Source organism: Crocuta crocuta, unplaced genomic scaffold (assembly GCF_008692635.1).
Source record: "Crocuta crocuta isolate KB4526 unplaced genomic scaffold, BGI_CrCroc_1.0 scaffold39, whole genome shotgun sequence".
Taxonomy (NCBI): Eukaryota; Metazoa; Chordata; class Mammalia; order Carnivora; family Hyaenidae; genus Crocuta; species Crocuta crocuta.
In genome coordinates this window covers 393,629-409,903 of record NW_027533334.1, presented here as the reverse complement: position 1 = coordinate 409,903, position 16,275 = coordinate 393,629, and the positions used below count along the sequence as shown (strand labels likewise).

Sequence of the window (16,275 nt, the reverse complement as noted above, 5' to 3'; positions counted from 1 at the left end):
AAAAAAAAAAAAAAACCACACTACACAAATGTTGTAACGTTACTGATAGTAGAAATAGTAAAATGATGATCTCACATTCAAAGATATAATTATATGTATTCTTTTTGCAGGTACTTGTTGGCTTGTGTACATTTAGGCTCTGCTCAGACACAATTTAAAAAGATCACCTATTGGGGCACCTGGGTGGCTCAGTCAGCTTAGGTCACAGCCTCAGAGTTCATGAGTTAGAGTCCCATGACAGGCTCTATGCTGAAAGCTCAGAGCCTAGAACCTGCTTCAAATTGTGTGTCCCCGTCTCTCTCTGCCCCTTCCCTGCTTGTGCTCTGTTTCTCTCTCTCTCTCTGACCCTCCCCTGCTCAGGCTGTCTCTCTCTCTCTCTCTCAAAATAAGTAAANGCTCTGTGCTGACTGCCAGCTCAGAGCCTGGAGCCTGTTTCAGATTCTGTGACTCCCCCTCTCTCTGACCCCCCCCTGCTCACGCTGTCTCTCTCTCTCCTAGAAATAAAAAAAAAAAAAAAAAGATAATGCTTAGGAATAAATTTAACCAAGGAGGCAAAAGATCTCTACACTGAATACTACAAGACCCTAATTAAAAGAAATTGAAGAACTACAAATAAATGAAAAGGTATCTGTGTTCATGACTTGGAAAAATATTGTTAAAATGTCCATACTACCCAAAGCCATCTATACACTCAATGCAATCCATATCAAGATTTCAATGGCATTTTTGTTTTTCAAAGGTAGAAAGAAAATCCTAAAATGTATATGAAACCACAACAGATCCAAATAGCCAAAGCAATCCTGAAAAAGAAAAATAGGATTTACCACATTTTCTGATTTCAAGCTATTTATAAAGCTGTAGTAGTCAAAACATTATGGTGTTGGCATACAAAGAAACACACTGTCCAATGGAATAGAATTGAGAGCACAGAAATAAACCCACTTAAATACAGTCAACTAATATTTGATAAGGGATCTTAGAATAGTCAATGGAGAAAAAATGGTCTTTTCAATAAATGGTGTGGGGCAAATTGGATATTCACATGCAAACAAATAAAACTAGACCCCCATTCTTCACCACTCACAAAAATTAACTCAAAATGGATTAAAGACTTAAGTGTAAGACTAGATACTATAAAATTCCTCAAAGAAAACATAGGATAATACTCTTTGACATGGCTTTGGCATTGATTATTTGGATGTGACACCAAAAGCATATTTAACAAAATAAAAAATAAGCAAGTGGGACTACATCAAAAGCTTCTGCTCAACAAAATGAAAAGACAACCTATCAAATGGGAAAGAAAGTATTTGCAAACCATGCATCTAATAAGGGATTTATATTTAAACTACATAAAAATTCATACAACTCGATAGCAGGAAAACAAAGAATACAATTAAAAATGGCCAGAGCACCTAAGTAGAATAACTGGAATATTTTTCCAAAGACGATATATGAATGGTCAACAGACACATAAAAATCTGCTAAACATCACTAATCAACAGAGAAATGCAAACCAAGAGCACAATGATATAGCACCTTATACTTGTTAGTATGGTTAGTATCAAACAGACAAGGGGTAACAAATGCTAAGAGAGAATGTGGAGAAAAGGGAACACTTGTGCACGGCTGGGTGAGTTGTCATTTGATCCAGGTATTATTGAAAATGAATGAAGTTCCTTAAAAAATTACAAACAAACTACCATCTATGATTTAGCAATTCTGCTTCTGGTTATTTACTGAAAGGAAACGAAAACACTATGTCAAAGATGTAGCTGTGCCCTTATGTTTATAGCAGCATTATTTACAATAGCAAAGACATGGAAATAACCTAAGTTTTCATGAATGGATAAAGATGTAATTACACACACACACACACACACACACACAATTTTTTAGCCATAAAAAAGAATGAAATCTTGCCATTCGGAAAAAAAAAAAGAATTTTAAGAGCATTATGCAAAGAAAAAGACAAATACTATATGACCTCATTTATATATGCAAAGTCAAAACAAAACAAAGATTTGTGGTTTCCTGAGGTGGGGGTTGGAGAAGGGATAATTGGATGAATGTGGTCCAAAGGTACAAACTACTAGTTACAATATAAGTCATTATTAGAGATGTAATGTTCAACATAATGACTACGACAGTTAACACTGCTGTATGGTACCTTTGAAAGTTGTTAAGAGAATAAATCCTGAGTTCTCACCACAAGGAAAACCTCCCCCCACCCCACCCCCACCCTGACCCTTTTCCCTTATATCTATAGGAGGTGATAGCTGTTCACTAAACTTATTGTGGTAATCATTTTACAATATATATACGTCAAATCATTATGCTTTATACCTTATATTTATACAGTGCTGTATGTTAAATATATCTCAAAACTGGGAAAAAGAAAGATACCAAGAGAAATTTAGAGCTCGTGTNATTTTAAGAGTTAAGAAAAAAAAAAAGAACACACAAAAAAAAAAAAAAAACCACACTACAAAAATGTTGTAACGTTACTGATAGTAGAAATAGTAAAATGATGATCTCACATTCAAAGATATAATTATATGTATTCTTTTTGCAGGTACTTGTTGGCTTGTGTACATTTAGGCTCTGCTCAGACACAATTTAAAAAGATCACCTATTGGGGCACCTGGGTGGCTCAGTCAGCTTAGGTCACAGCCTCAGAGTTCATGAGTTAGAGTCCCATGACAGGCTCTATGCTGAAAGCTCAGAGCCTAGAACCTGCTTCAAATTTTGTGTCCCCGTCTCTCTCTGCCCCTTCCCTGCTTGTGCTCTGTTTCTCTCTCTCTCTCTGACCCTCCCCTGCTCGGGCTGTCTCTCTCTCTCTCTCTCAAAATAAGTAAACATTAAAAAAACATTTTTTTAAAATGTTTTTATTTATTTCTAGGAGAGAGAGAGAGACAGCCTGAGCAGGGGAGGGTCAGAGAGAGAGGGAGTCACAGACTAAAACAGGCTCCAGGCTCCGAGCTGGCAGTCAGCACAGAGCCCGACGCGGGGCCCGAACCCACGAACCGCGAGATCATGACCTAAGCGAAAGTCGGACGCTTAACCGACTAAGCCACCCAGGCTGGCGCCCCTAAAAAAATTTTTTTTAAAAAGATCACCTATTGACTTATTCCAATAGGAATGCTCCCTATTAAGGTGCAAATTCTCTCAATCTGTTGGTGATCCAGGATAGTGACTCTAGTTTCATGTGAGTCTTCATTTACATGTCCTTCCTTAACAATGTCTGAACAGGTTTACTTGATCCTTTTTAAAAGATCAACAAAAGCATTCTTTGAAACTTAAAATCCACCTTTTAAAACATTCAGTTTATAGTTAACAGAATCTTAAAGACCACTCTTTCAAGTTGCTTGCAGCAGTTTTCCCAAGCTTCAGAAAAATTCATGGCACAACTGTCACTCCTTATGGCCCTTCTACTTTTGACAGTCATGGAGCTAAAATGTAGAGCTTATAGACAATGCAATGCATAAAATAGAACTCTAGCAACTGCTATCCCATTGTCTGAATTGGCTCTTTGGTAGAAAACTATCAAGCATTTTCTTGCTACAGGTGAAGTCCCAAGGTGGGCATGCTTAGAATGATGTGTCTATCAGAGTTTTGGTCCATTTTAAATATTCATTTTTTCCTTAGTTTTGTTTCTGCCTCTGATTCATATGGTCTACTGCTATATGCTACATCTGGGGCTCATTGATAGCAATGGTTGCTTGCCTGCCATTGTTCAAAGCTGTTTCTAAAGGACAGATGCTTTCTGTCTGAACTTCATGAATTCTATCAGTTTTAATTCTGGTGTTTCTTCCATCTACTGCTCTTGCTCAAATAGATATAAGAGGAGAGTTGTAGGAACTATAGTTCTCTTGTATGACTCCTTCCAAATGCTCTCAAGTAACAAGAATGGCTCAAATACTTTTTGAATGAGTTTTGGCAGGAAATATAGCATTGCCTGTACTGAGAGATGCTGGGAGACAGTCTCGCATTATAGAAATTCTTTCTAAATCTATTTCCTTCATAGTTGTTGACCGTCTTTTGCTTAAAACCAACAAAAACAAACATGCAAAATAAGCCACCAAACAAAACTAACAAACCTGTTGTCCTCAGTTCCTATATTTGCAAAAGGTAGTAGATTAGAATTTTGCTTATAAGAAAATATGAATTACACTAGGGTCTCGAAAATCACTCTTTCTTTAGGCTGTTTGCAACCCACACAGAGGAAGGGCTGGTCATAAGAAAGAGGTGATTCCAAATCTTTTGAAAGATGAAACAAGAATAAGTTAATATAGGAATATTAGGTGGTTTCATGGTAGTTCTCAAACTTTAAGTCCATGGAACACTGTTGTTTCTTGAGCTGAATAGATTCCAATAGAGAAGAAAAGAAAGCAATTAGCAGCACCTTTTCCAGAGTCAAGGGGAAAAAAATGAATCCCCAGACAAGATTTTCCCAATTTCAAGTTACTTCAACTCTTATCACTCTTAAAGTCCAGTACTGCAAGTGAGACACACAATGAAGAAATTGCAAATGAACATGAATAGGATATAATTGACCATATCTATTTTGATCATTTGCTTTCCTTATGGACTCGTGTGTCTATGACTATTTGCATTTTATACATTTATGGGGGAAAAATGAGAGGTGCAGTGAAAAGAGAGAGAGAGAGAGAGAAAGAGATACTGCCAATAAACATGACTATTTTATATAGATGTGTTCAAAACAGGATAGTTGTAACAGCTGAATTCTAGCAAACAAAAAGTTTTATCTCTTTGTAAAGAATGCCATGACTTCCAGTTGCTTTGACATCTGAATAAGATGAAGTAAAATCATCCAGTAAGTTTCACCCAGTTTTCATTGCCACATCAGAGACCTCTGCCACCACAGTTCCAAGTCCTACTCTGTCCTCTCCGAGTTTCTGGAAAAGCCCAGTTAAGAGATCTTTAAGAAATTTCTTCCAGTAGACAGCATTCCCCCTCAGCATTTAAGAGAGAATATTCTCTTTCAAGTAGCTTTTATCTTCATGAACTGTTGAGGTATTATGTCACATTAGCTGGTAGTTTCCCGCACTCTGAAGGGCACTGAATATTTCTCCTTGCCCTAGTAATGAAATCATCCTGGCCATATTATCAGCACAGTAGAGATGTTATTGCAGAAATGCAAAGTGAAAGATGGACAAATGCTCACCTTTTGCATTTGGAAATAGATTTTGAAATTCAAGACGAGGTGATGAAATTATGGAATTTTGAATCGCAAGAGCTGGGTTTTTATATTTTTCAGAAGCAGAAACTGAAAAGTTCAAAGCATAAAGTTCATGCCCCCCAAATGGTTTCATGTTTTTCCTCAATCTTTTTAAAAAACTTTTTAATGTTTATTCATTTTTTTGAAAGAGAGAGAGACACAGCACAAGCAGGGGAGAGGCAGACAAAGAGAGGGAGACAGAGAATCCAAAACAGGCTCTAGGCTCTGAGCTGTAACACAGAACTTGAACCCATGATCATGACCACATGAACACAAGATCATGACCCGAAATGAAGTCAGACGCTTAACTGACTGAGCCACCCAGATACCCCAATCTTTTTTCGTTTTTAAATATGAAATGCTGGGGCGCCTGGGTGGCTTAGTCGGTTAAGCGTCCGACTTTCGCTTGGGTCATGATCTCGCGGTTCATGGGTTCGAGCCTCGCATCGGGCTCTGTGCTGACTGTCAGCTCAGAGCGTGGAGCCTGTTTCAGAGTCTGTGTCTCCCTCTCTCTCTGACCCTCCCCTGTTCACGCTGTCTCTCTCTCTCTCCTAGAAATAAATAAAAATATTTTTAAAAAATATGTATTAAATATGAAATGCTTCATGAATCTGTGTGTCATACTTGCACAGGGGCCATGCTAATCTTCTCTGTATCATTCCAATTTTAGTATATGTGCTGCTGATGCAATCACTAATTTTTCTCAGTCTCGATGAAGCTCCTTCAACTTGGGCTTAGGAAGATAATAGCTTTAAAAAAAGTATTTCAGAGTGAAGCCTGGGTGTGAGTGTCTAAGCTGTGAATGGGTCATGTTATGTTCTCTCTGTGGTTATTTCCAAGTGGAGGCATATGATAGAACTTCTTATACCTTCCATTTATGTTTGTCACTCAGAACTGAAGGTGGAGCCCAAGGAAGCTGGAAAACATGGAGACCGTCCAGTGCCACATCCGCTTAGTGCAGCAGCAGTGGAGCAGAAATGGTGGTGGGACGTGACTAGCAAACCACACTTAAGATACCTCTAAAGACATTTTCCTATGGCCCTCAAGAGGTTCATGGAAAGTAGAAATATATCTCATGGCTCAAGAATGGCAAAGTATACCAGATCATAAAATGTTTCTCTAGATGGAGAGGGGAACATAGACCATGAAACAAAAAGTTAGGCCCAATGGGATAGTGGATCTCTGTGGATGCCAGCATGGGAGCATGAGATGCTAGGGATCAAGGAGGCTGAAAGCGTCAGGAGGTGACCAGATTCTGGCCAATAACCAATATCGCCCCACTCCACACACACACACACACCACCACCACCACCACCCACTAATTCCTACAGACTTAGGTAAGAATTCAGAAACCTGGGAAAGAAAGGCAGGAAAAGAAAACTCTTAGAGGGCTAGCTTAAATTTGAAATTACTAATTTTAGACTTGACTAAAATCAGTTAGGATAGGGGCCTGAGTTTATTTCTAAAAAATGACAGAGGCATATTATCTTCACATATCTGAATATCAGGACCTGATCATTTATACTTGTTACATATACTTGATTTCTTCCTATTTCTATTACAGAATCTTGATTGGAAATGACCTTATCTTAGGATATAGACTTACTTTTTTAAAAAAAGTTTATTTTCAGAGAAGAGAGAGAATACACATGAGCAGGGGAGGGGCAGAGAGAGAGAGAATCCCAAGTGGGCTCCATACTGTCAGTGCAGAGCCTGACATGGGGCTTGAACTCATGAACTGTGAGATCATGATCTGAGCCAAAATCAAGATTTGGATACAACTGACTGAGCCATCCAGGCACCCCAAGAATTTAACTTAGAGATTCATTTCTGAAACTAGGCTATAAAGCAAAATTGTTTATAATGAAAACTCACTCAAGAAATCCCTTAGGCCAAGCATACAGTGCAATATACTATGTATTTATTCAATTCATCCCACACAGGCAGTTTTTCCTCCAGGGCTGAAGAACAGCTGATTTTTTCAGGTGACACCAGATTAAGTTGTGTGCTTTGTGTCTTGAGACACCTAGGTAGCAAGAAACTCCCCAAAAGAGAGATTCATGGGATTGGACATCAGGTGATGGCAGATTCATTCTTTCTCCCTGCCACTCTGAGGCATCGGATCATCCAGCAGAAAGAGGTCAGCTTTTCCCACGTTCTCTTTCCTTGAATTCTTGAATTCTCTCTCCTACACACAGGCTCTCACTCTCTCTCTAAATTTACTCTTGTATATTTGAGTAAATTGTATATGGGCGATTGGACTCTTGAGTTCAATCTTGAAGTTTTGATTTGGGCATTATGGCTCTGGGCAGGTGGCCTTTGTAAACAGCCTACCTGGCTTGACAATTGTGGGTTGATTCCAGTATCATTTAAACTCAGCCTCTTTCCTTCCAATGCTTAGTATCTGTTCTCTATCTCACAGGGTTAAAACAATATGGGCTTCTTTCTTCACCCAATATACAGAGGTTTTGAAAACACACTAACATTTTAAAAACTGCACCTGACTTGGGGCTCCTGGGTGGCTCAGTCGGTTGAGCGACCGACTTCGGCTCAGGTCATGATCTCACAGTTTGTGGGTTCGAGCCCCGCGTCGGGCTCTGTGCTGATTGATGGCTAGCTCAGAGCCTGGAGCCTGTTTTGGATTCTGTGTTTCCCTCTCTCTCTGACCCCCCCCTGCTCACAGTCTGTCTCTCTCAGAAATAAATAAAACATTAAAAAAAAAAAAAGAAAAACTGCACCTGACTTAATTGCCTATTTGGAAAGGGCAAACTTGAAAGATACTTTTAACTTCCCTTAGGCATTGAGTTACTGTCTTTAAAATGCAAACCCATTGTTGATAGTAAATCAGCTTTTAGAAGCAAAACTAGCTGTATACAATTGTGAGCTCAGATTCCATAATTATATTCTTTAAAAGTAAACTTTTATGATTATTTTCAGCTAGGAAAAAAATTATGCTGAATTTTAGTGTTACCGATTCTTTCTTTAAATTTTGTTAATGTTTATTATTTATTTTTGAGAGAGAGAGACAGAGTGTAAGCAGGGGAGGGACAGAGAAAGAGAGAGACTCAGAATCCAAGGCAGGCTCCAGGCTCTGAGCTGTCAGCACAGAGCCTGACTTGGGGCTCAAACCCAGACTGGGAGATCATTACCTGAGCTGAAGTCAGATGCTTGACTGATGGAGCCACCCAGGTGCCCCTAGAGTTACTGATTCTTATTAGTAATGACTAACAATTATAGGCATAGTTACAGGTAGATAGTGGTTTTGTGGGAATTCAATTTCAATTTAGGAATTGAATACAGCTCATGCTTAAACACCAACGGTTTGAACTGAGGATCCATTTACACACAGATTGTTTTTGATAAATACAGTACTATAAATATATTTTCTCTTTCTTGTAATTTTCTTAGCATTTTTTCTATCTTACCATATATTGTAAGACTATAGTACATAATACATATACAAAATATGTGTTAATCAACTGCTGATGTTATTGGTAAGGCTTCTCGTCAACACTGGGCTATTAGTAAAGTTTTGGGGGAGTTGAAAGTTACATGCACATTTTCTAATGCATGGGGGGCTGGCAACTCTAACTCCTGTGTTGTCCAAGGATCAACTGTATAGACAATATTGTGAGGTTAAATTTAGGCATTAAAATTACACTTAAAATGAGATTAATGTATCAAAATTTTAAAAATTAAGTTTACATACACCACAAAATCAACATTGCTATGGCTTCTCCCCAAATCTCAGAGGGGTTCCTAAACAAATAAAGTGCCCAGAAACATATATTTTTTATTAGCTGCATGATAAATAGCACTTTGGACACAGATTATTGGGAATTTCCTAAATAACATTGAACTGGACACTTTATATTTGTTATTTCATCTTTAATGTCATAAAATATATGGTTATCCCATTTAGAGGTTAGGAAGGCAAAGCTCAAAGATGGTGAGAAACTTGCCTAAGGTCACACAGCTAATAACAGAAAAAAAATCCTAATGCATTCAAGTCTAATTCATTCCAAACCCTCTATTCCTTTTTTATGATACTTATTTAAAATTTGATCAGCACAATTTAAAATGTACCTTAGTGTCAGTTGCACTTAGACCTAAAGAGACAAATATGTCCTTCCTTCTTCACTCATCCTTTCAACTTATTTTACATGTGATTTAAATCTTGACCATGGATGCAGGTTTTACTGGCCAATATTGTGACAAACATTAGATTTTTGCCCAGATTCTGAAAACAGTTATGTTTTGTAGAAGATTCTGAGTAAAAATCAGGCTAGGCATAGTATTTTTAAAACCTCAGTAGAGCTATTAATATTCACTTACCAATATGTTAAAAACTAAATAGTCTTACCATGTTTTAGATTCATCCTGGAATACTGTGTTTGGGGGCAAAGAATCTGTGGAAATATTGGCTTCAGACTTCTGTTTATAATTCAACCAAGCCCCAGCTCTGAGTCTTATAGAAACACAAAGCAAGAGTTTCTCTGTTCTTTGATTAGTATCTGCTCAGGTTATTGATTTTTCTTTTTTTCTTTCTTTTTTTTTNTTTTTTTTTTTTTTTTTTTTTTTTTTTTTTTTTTTTTTTTTTTTTTTTTACCATTTCTCTTTGTGCCTGGAGCTTGGCATTTATGATGCTTAGCTATAGGACCCCAGAAATCTTCAGGTTCCAAGCATAGAGGTTTTGTTTGGTGGGTTTACAATTTTTCAGGCTTCTGGGTGTGTTAAAGTAAGAGGTTAAAAAAAAAGAGGTAAACCATCTTTCATTACATATGTATGTATATATAGAACATTATAGAACATTTATCTATTTAAATATTGGTAAAGGTTATTTGTGTTTGGATGTAGTGGTCCTTGACATGATGATTCCCTAAACCCTCACCAGTGGATGTCATGTTGCTTCAAGAGCATGTCATCGTTTATTTGCTGCTTTGGAAACTTCAGCTATATGATCCTTTTGTTTTTAGTCTTGGTTTCATGGTAGGTCTTTCAGACTCTGCCATGACTTGGTTCACATCATCTTGACTTAACTTTAAGATGTCACAGATCAAGTATCTAATTATATGCTTTCTTGCTTCCTATGATCTCTCACTGCTGGTCCCCTGTCAACACCAGTTTTTAAGTTGATTTTCTTTGGCAGTCATGCCCCTGAAATTTATATATGTATATATTTACTTATGTATTTTTTGCTCTGGAGTTTGGCCATGCATTTTCAACATCTGTGTTTTAATCAACATTTTAATTTTGTTCTAGTGACTTCCAATTTACTACTTTCTCAGTCAGGCACTTGGGACAGGGGCATATGAAGAGAATTTTTTCTATTCTTCATGATAGAAATGTTATCAATGTAATATATATTCATAATACAGATATTTCCATGCCTTAAAAAGAATACAATGGCAATTGTTTTTCAGATAAGAGTCGGGGGGATGACCCCTTTACAGTCAGAAGAGGTTTTCCTTATTTTTTATAATGTTTTCATTTATTTTGAGGGAGAGAGCAACAGAGTGCAAGCTGGGGAGGGACAGAGAGAGAGACAGACAGACACAGAATCCAAAGCAGATTCCAGGCTCTGAGCTGTCAGCACAGAGCCTGATGCAGGGCCCGAACCCACAAGCGACGACATCATGATCAGAGCCAAAGTCAGACACTCAACTGAGCCATCCAGGTGCCCCAAGGTTTTCCTTACTTAATGCATAGTAATACATTTTCCCCAGAGTCAGGGCATAAAACAAGCACTGTTGAAAAGGAATAGAGTCCTATTATATTATTTTTTAGTATCTGTTTTTTATTTTGTTATATTATTCCAAGAAGTGTTGTTATTGATTGATTGAGATCCAAGAAGTGATTAAAAACATGCAAGCCCTATAAAATTGTGAATTTGTTTAGTCTTTTCCAGAAAGTGTTTAAACCTAATCACTGTTGATATTATGTGATAAGCCTTGGCATTTAGACCATAAATGTGAGATAACCCTAGTTCACTCAATGACTCTTGGATGTCTACCATGTGACAGAAAATATGCTTTGCTGATGAGAATATGAAAATGACTAATGTAGGCCCTCACCAAGATCTCACTACTGATTTCCAGATAGAACATTAACTAAAAGGAAATAGACCATTTAGAAGGAGACATGGAGTAATTTTGTCTGGGAAATCAAATATTATATTCAGGAAATACATTATCTCTCTCTGTTCAATTATGTTGTGTAACAAACATTAGAATAAAGCATCACTGGGCTCTACAAATTTATTTTCTCAAAGGAAATTGTAGGAAAAGTAAAGCTTCAATCTGGTGTCAGGCAGACCTTTATGGGAGTCTTGTCTCTACTTACTGTTGAATATATACAAATGGTGATAATATTATATATTGAATGATTTTATTATAAGATTATATATTACATAATGGTTTGATAACATTAGCCTTCAAAAATGTTGTTTATTAATTTGATCATTACCAGAATTGATGAATGGTGTAGAGATGTAAGATGAGTAATCAAAGTAGCCAGGAGAAGATTATGATATAGGACCATTTTCTCTTCCTTAAAAATTCATAAGGAATGAAAGAAGGAATTGGATGCCCTTAGAAATATTTTCAAAATATTCATGGAGCAAAGCAATTCTGTAGCATGGTAGTTCTCAGAATGGGATCACTGGAACAACTTCATCAACACCATCTCAGACCTTGACCAGAATGCATATTCTAAGGCCCCTTTCTATACTTATTGAATCAGAAATTCTGGGAGTGGGTCCCCATTGATTTGTGTTGTAATAAANGCAATACCTCACAGAGCCAGCCCCATCCCACTCTGAGCGCCCACTGGAAACACAGCTTCTCCAAGCTGGGAGTTGTTGGGGGGAGAGGCAGAGGTGGCTGGAGCTCTGTTCTCTCCTGCTGGGACACCACTCAAGCTCTCGTATTGACAGAGTAGCCAACCTTTATCTTCCAGCCTGAACGAGCTGGGGCAGGACAAGGGCTAGGCTTGGTGGTGGCCAGGCTTGTCTGCTCCCAGCCTGGGATGCCCCTGCTCTGGANAGATGTAAAAAAAATATATATATATACATATAAAACCAAGTTTTTATTTTTTATAACAAATTATTCCTTTTTATTTCATTTATTTAAAAATAATACTTTAGTTGCTAAGGAAGAGAAAGAAAAAAATGAATTAGCATGAAGTTGAACCTTAGTTGAAATTAAGCAAAATTTAGACTGCAATATATATAAAGTAATAGAATGCTCTGAGAACTTTTCTACCTGTGGTGAGGTCTTGAAGATTTTAAAAAAACATCCCTTCTGATCATAATATTTATATTATTTGATTTTTCTTTTTAACATATTTTGAAATGGTCTTCTCCAAAATACTTTATTTTCATTTTGTAGGGAAGATAAACGTTCATAAATATACTAGAATGGAGGCTGCTTAAGGATTTGAACTCTGTTTAATACAATTTTGCATCCTCAGTATCTATCAAAGTGCCTGGTACATGCAAGTGTTTCATAAATATTTGTTAAAATCTCATTAAACTTATTACATAGTACAAAGTCAAAAGTGATCAATGCCACAGATGAAATAGAGATAAAAATAATCTAAGATTCCATAAAAGAGATTACTTCCATCTGGAAGACTAAGAACTCTTTCACAATAAAGATGGAATGTAAGCTAATCCCTTAAAGAATGAGTAGAATCTAGACCTACTTGGGTGGAAGACTTAGCAAGCATAAGGGAAATCAAGCAAAATAACATTTTGCATATTCAGAGACTGAAATTGCAGCATATGTACATGGAGCAAATAGCCCTGTGTTATAGAAAAATCATAAAAAAAAAGCATGATTAAAATTTTTTGGAAGCCAGACAAAAGGCTTGGCATCCAAACATTATTCTTTCAGTAGTACAGAGCCATTTTAGATTTTTGAATAGGAAGTAAACACTTAAGGCGATGTGTAAAGAAGGTTAATCACCCAAGTGTAAACTAGATTAAAGAAGGAGCTGTTGAATGTGGGAAGAGGAAGGACAACCTGGATTTGGCAGAATTAAGGAAACCCTTTTAACCACTCTTTCTATATTTAATGAGGTGTGAGGGTAAAGAAGATAGGATGTCATTTAAATTTAAACTCTGGCCATTAAGCGAATAGTTATTCAAAGAAGAATGTCAGAGAATGGAGGCTGAAGAGTTTTAAATTTTGGACATGATGAATTTGAGATGCCTCTAGACCAAATAGGCAAAGAATCTAGAAAGTAGTTGAATATTAAATATTAGAGTTAGTAACCAAGTGAGGTTGGACCTACAGATTTCAGAGCTATCTGTTTAGATTGAATAGGAATTTCCAAGGAGAGAGTGCAACAGAAGTCAAAGATTTGGTTTTGGAGAATATCTGGATAGTATGGAGGAAGAAACAAAGAGAACATCTACAAGTGTCAAATCAGAAGATATAAAAGAGGATGAGGAAGGAGAAAAGGTCTATACATTGATTCTGAGGTCATTAGTAAATGTCAGTTGGGTAAAATAAGGTTGGAAACCAAATTCTGCAATAAGAGGAAATGAATAATGAGGAAATGAAAGCAGACATGAAAACATCCTTTAAGACTTCCAGCTGGGTTTAGGATGATATTAGTATCATGGTGGCATAAGATGCTCCTCCTGTCTTTCCCCATTTTAACAACTAAAATTCATCATACATCCACTAACAAAAGTTCTGTGGGAGTGTAGCACGGTTCTTGCACAGAGAAATGGTTTACTGAGGCTTTTCTTTCCAGGAAACAACTTTATTTGTTGTACTGGTATGGGGTCAGTGGCTCGTACCCCAAAAACTGAGCCCTGAGCACAGTGGGATGTAGCCTTCTGTACAATTTTGCTCCTTTGTCTCCCATAAATGGTAACATACAGTCTGAATGGGCGGTCTATGTTACATAGTCCTGAGGAAGGTCACACTTAGCCAGATTGCCTTCCCTCGTCTTGAGGTTTTCACCACATTTCTTAGGGAGGGGCTCTACCACATTTCCCTCTTTTATGCTCAGACCCCCTGTTTGGGTCAAAGAGCATCATGTTAGTTCAGAGGTTGGTATTTCATATCTTCATCACATGCATGGCCGTTTTCCTTTCCATCATGGCCTCAATGAGACTGGAAACAGACTGTACAGCCACGGGAGCTAGGCAATATAGGATCAAGCAAGCTCCCCAAATCAAGATGATAATACCTATGAGGGTTTTGAATCCCCTGAGAGTTGAAAACCATCCTCCAAATAACTCCCTGGGGTCCCAGCCTTTCCAGGTTTGGACTGGGACATGAGCAACCTTTCTCATTTGATCTATGATCTCCTTCATGACTTTTCCTTCATCATCTATCTGTAGGCAGCAGGTGCTCAGATTAAACTTTCCACAAACTCATCCTTCAGAAGCAAGTAAGTAATCCAAAGCCAAGTGATTTTGATAGATAGCATGGCTCATTTTGGCTTGCTGCTTGGCAATTAAGTTAAGAGCTCTGGCAATTTCACTGGTTATAATTTCCACAACTGCCGGCAGTCTGATCATGCAGTTTAACATGTAAGTGGGACTGCAGTAGCCCCAGGACTCATCCTCTGCTTGGGTGACAGGACCATAATATTGGATTATATATGCTTGGGAGGTCATTCATCATCTTTCCAATTGCCAATTTGTAGGGCACGTTGTTTCCTTTGAGTCTCCCTGACCCTACACACTTGGATGCTGAATGTTCCCCTCTGGCAAGTGGAAACAGGAAGAATGATGGACGAATAGTTCCCAACACACATGACCCTGACCAGCCTGGGGCAAGTACTATATAGGCAGTCCTTTCACGTATCCAAATAGTCCACCTGGAGCCCCCCATTCAATGGCTGTTTTAACACTGTCCCAGACCCCTGGAAGGTAGGAGAAGTTAGACAAAAGGTGGGGATCTGGCTCAAGGTATAAAATCTTTGGCCTAGGGCATGTTAATCTTCTAACAGAGATGGAAACTTCCTTCCCCACCAGGCAAGGCAGTTCTTCCCAATAATTGAGGTTTTGAGGATCCAAACCCAGGTAGTAGGACTGGGGTTTTCTCTTCCATTATAAGGTTTTCAGGGATCTAATTCTCTAGCCTCCCATGGCCATTGATCTCCCATAGCGGTTCCCCCACATACATAACAAGAAGAGATATTCAGAGTCTGGGCTATATTCTCTGCTAGGGCTAGAAATGGATTTTTTGTCATGACAGAGACAGGTGGAGGACCCTTCTCCACTTCTCCATAAAATGAATGAAAGACCTGCTGGGTTGTGGCCTTATGTGTGACAATACCTCTTTTAAAACACAACATGGTTCCTGTAACAGTATGGAGGTTCCTCAAAAAATTAAAAATAGAATACCGTATGTCTCATAGTAATTCTACCACTCAATATTTATCCAAAGAAAACAAAACTGCTAATTCAAAAAGATAAATGTACCTCTATGTTTATTGCAGCATTATTTACCATAGACAAGATATGGAAGAAATCTAAATGTCCACTGATAGATGAATGGATAAAAGGTATTGTATATTTAAAATGGAGTTTTATTGTCATAATTAACAAGATCTTGCCATTTGTCACAATATAGGTGGAACTTGAGAGTATTATGCTAAGTGAAATAAGTCAGACAAAGAGCAATACCATATGATTTCACCCTTAAGTGGAATCTAAAAAAAATCAAAACATATAAAAAGCAGAAACAGACTCATCAATACAGAGAACTAATGATAGCCAGAGAAGAAAGAGTTTGGGGAAATGGGCAAAATAGGTGAACAGGAGTAGGAGATACAGGACTCCAGTTATGGAATTAAGTCCTGGGGATAGAAGACAAAGCTTAGGGAATATAGTCAATGGTATTATAATAGGTAATGGGTGGACAGATGGTGGCTACATTTGTAAGCACTGCATGATGTATAAACCTACCAAACCACTACGTTGTATACCTGAAACCAACATAACATGGTGTCTCAACTGTACTTCAAAAATGTTTTAAATGAAATTCCTGCATCACTATTAGATTTTC

General features: G+C 37.7%; 1 protein-coding gene and 1 non-coding gene across 2 annotated transcripts in view; both read right to left on the bottom strand.

Annotated features, from left to right (window-relative positions):
• The window catches only part of LOC144218361 (uncharacterized), a 138,052-nt gene that overhangs the window by 61,554 nt on the left and 60,223 nt on the right, over window positions 1-16,275 (bottom strand). The window lies entirely within an intron of this gene.
• LOC144218403 (U6 spliceosomal RNA) lies at window positions 5,830-5,936 on the bottom strand. The gene has a single exon (XR_013331154.1). It is a non-coding gene; the product is annotated as a U6 spliceosomal RNA (small nuclear RNA).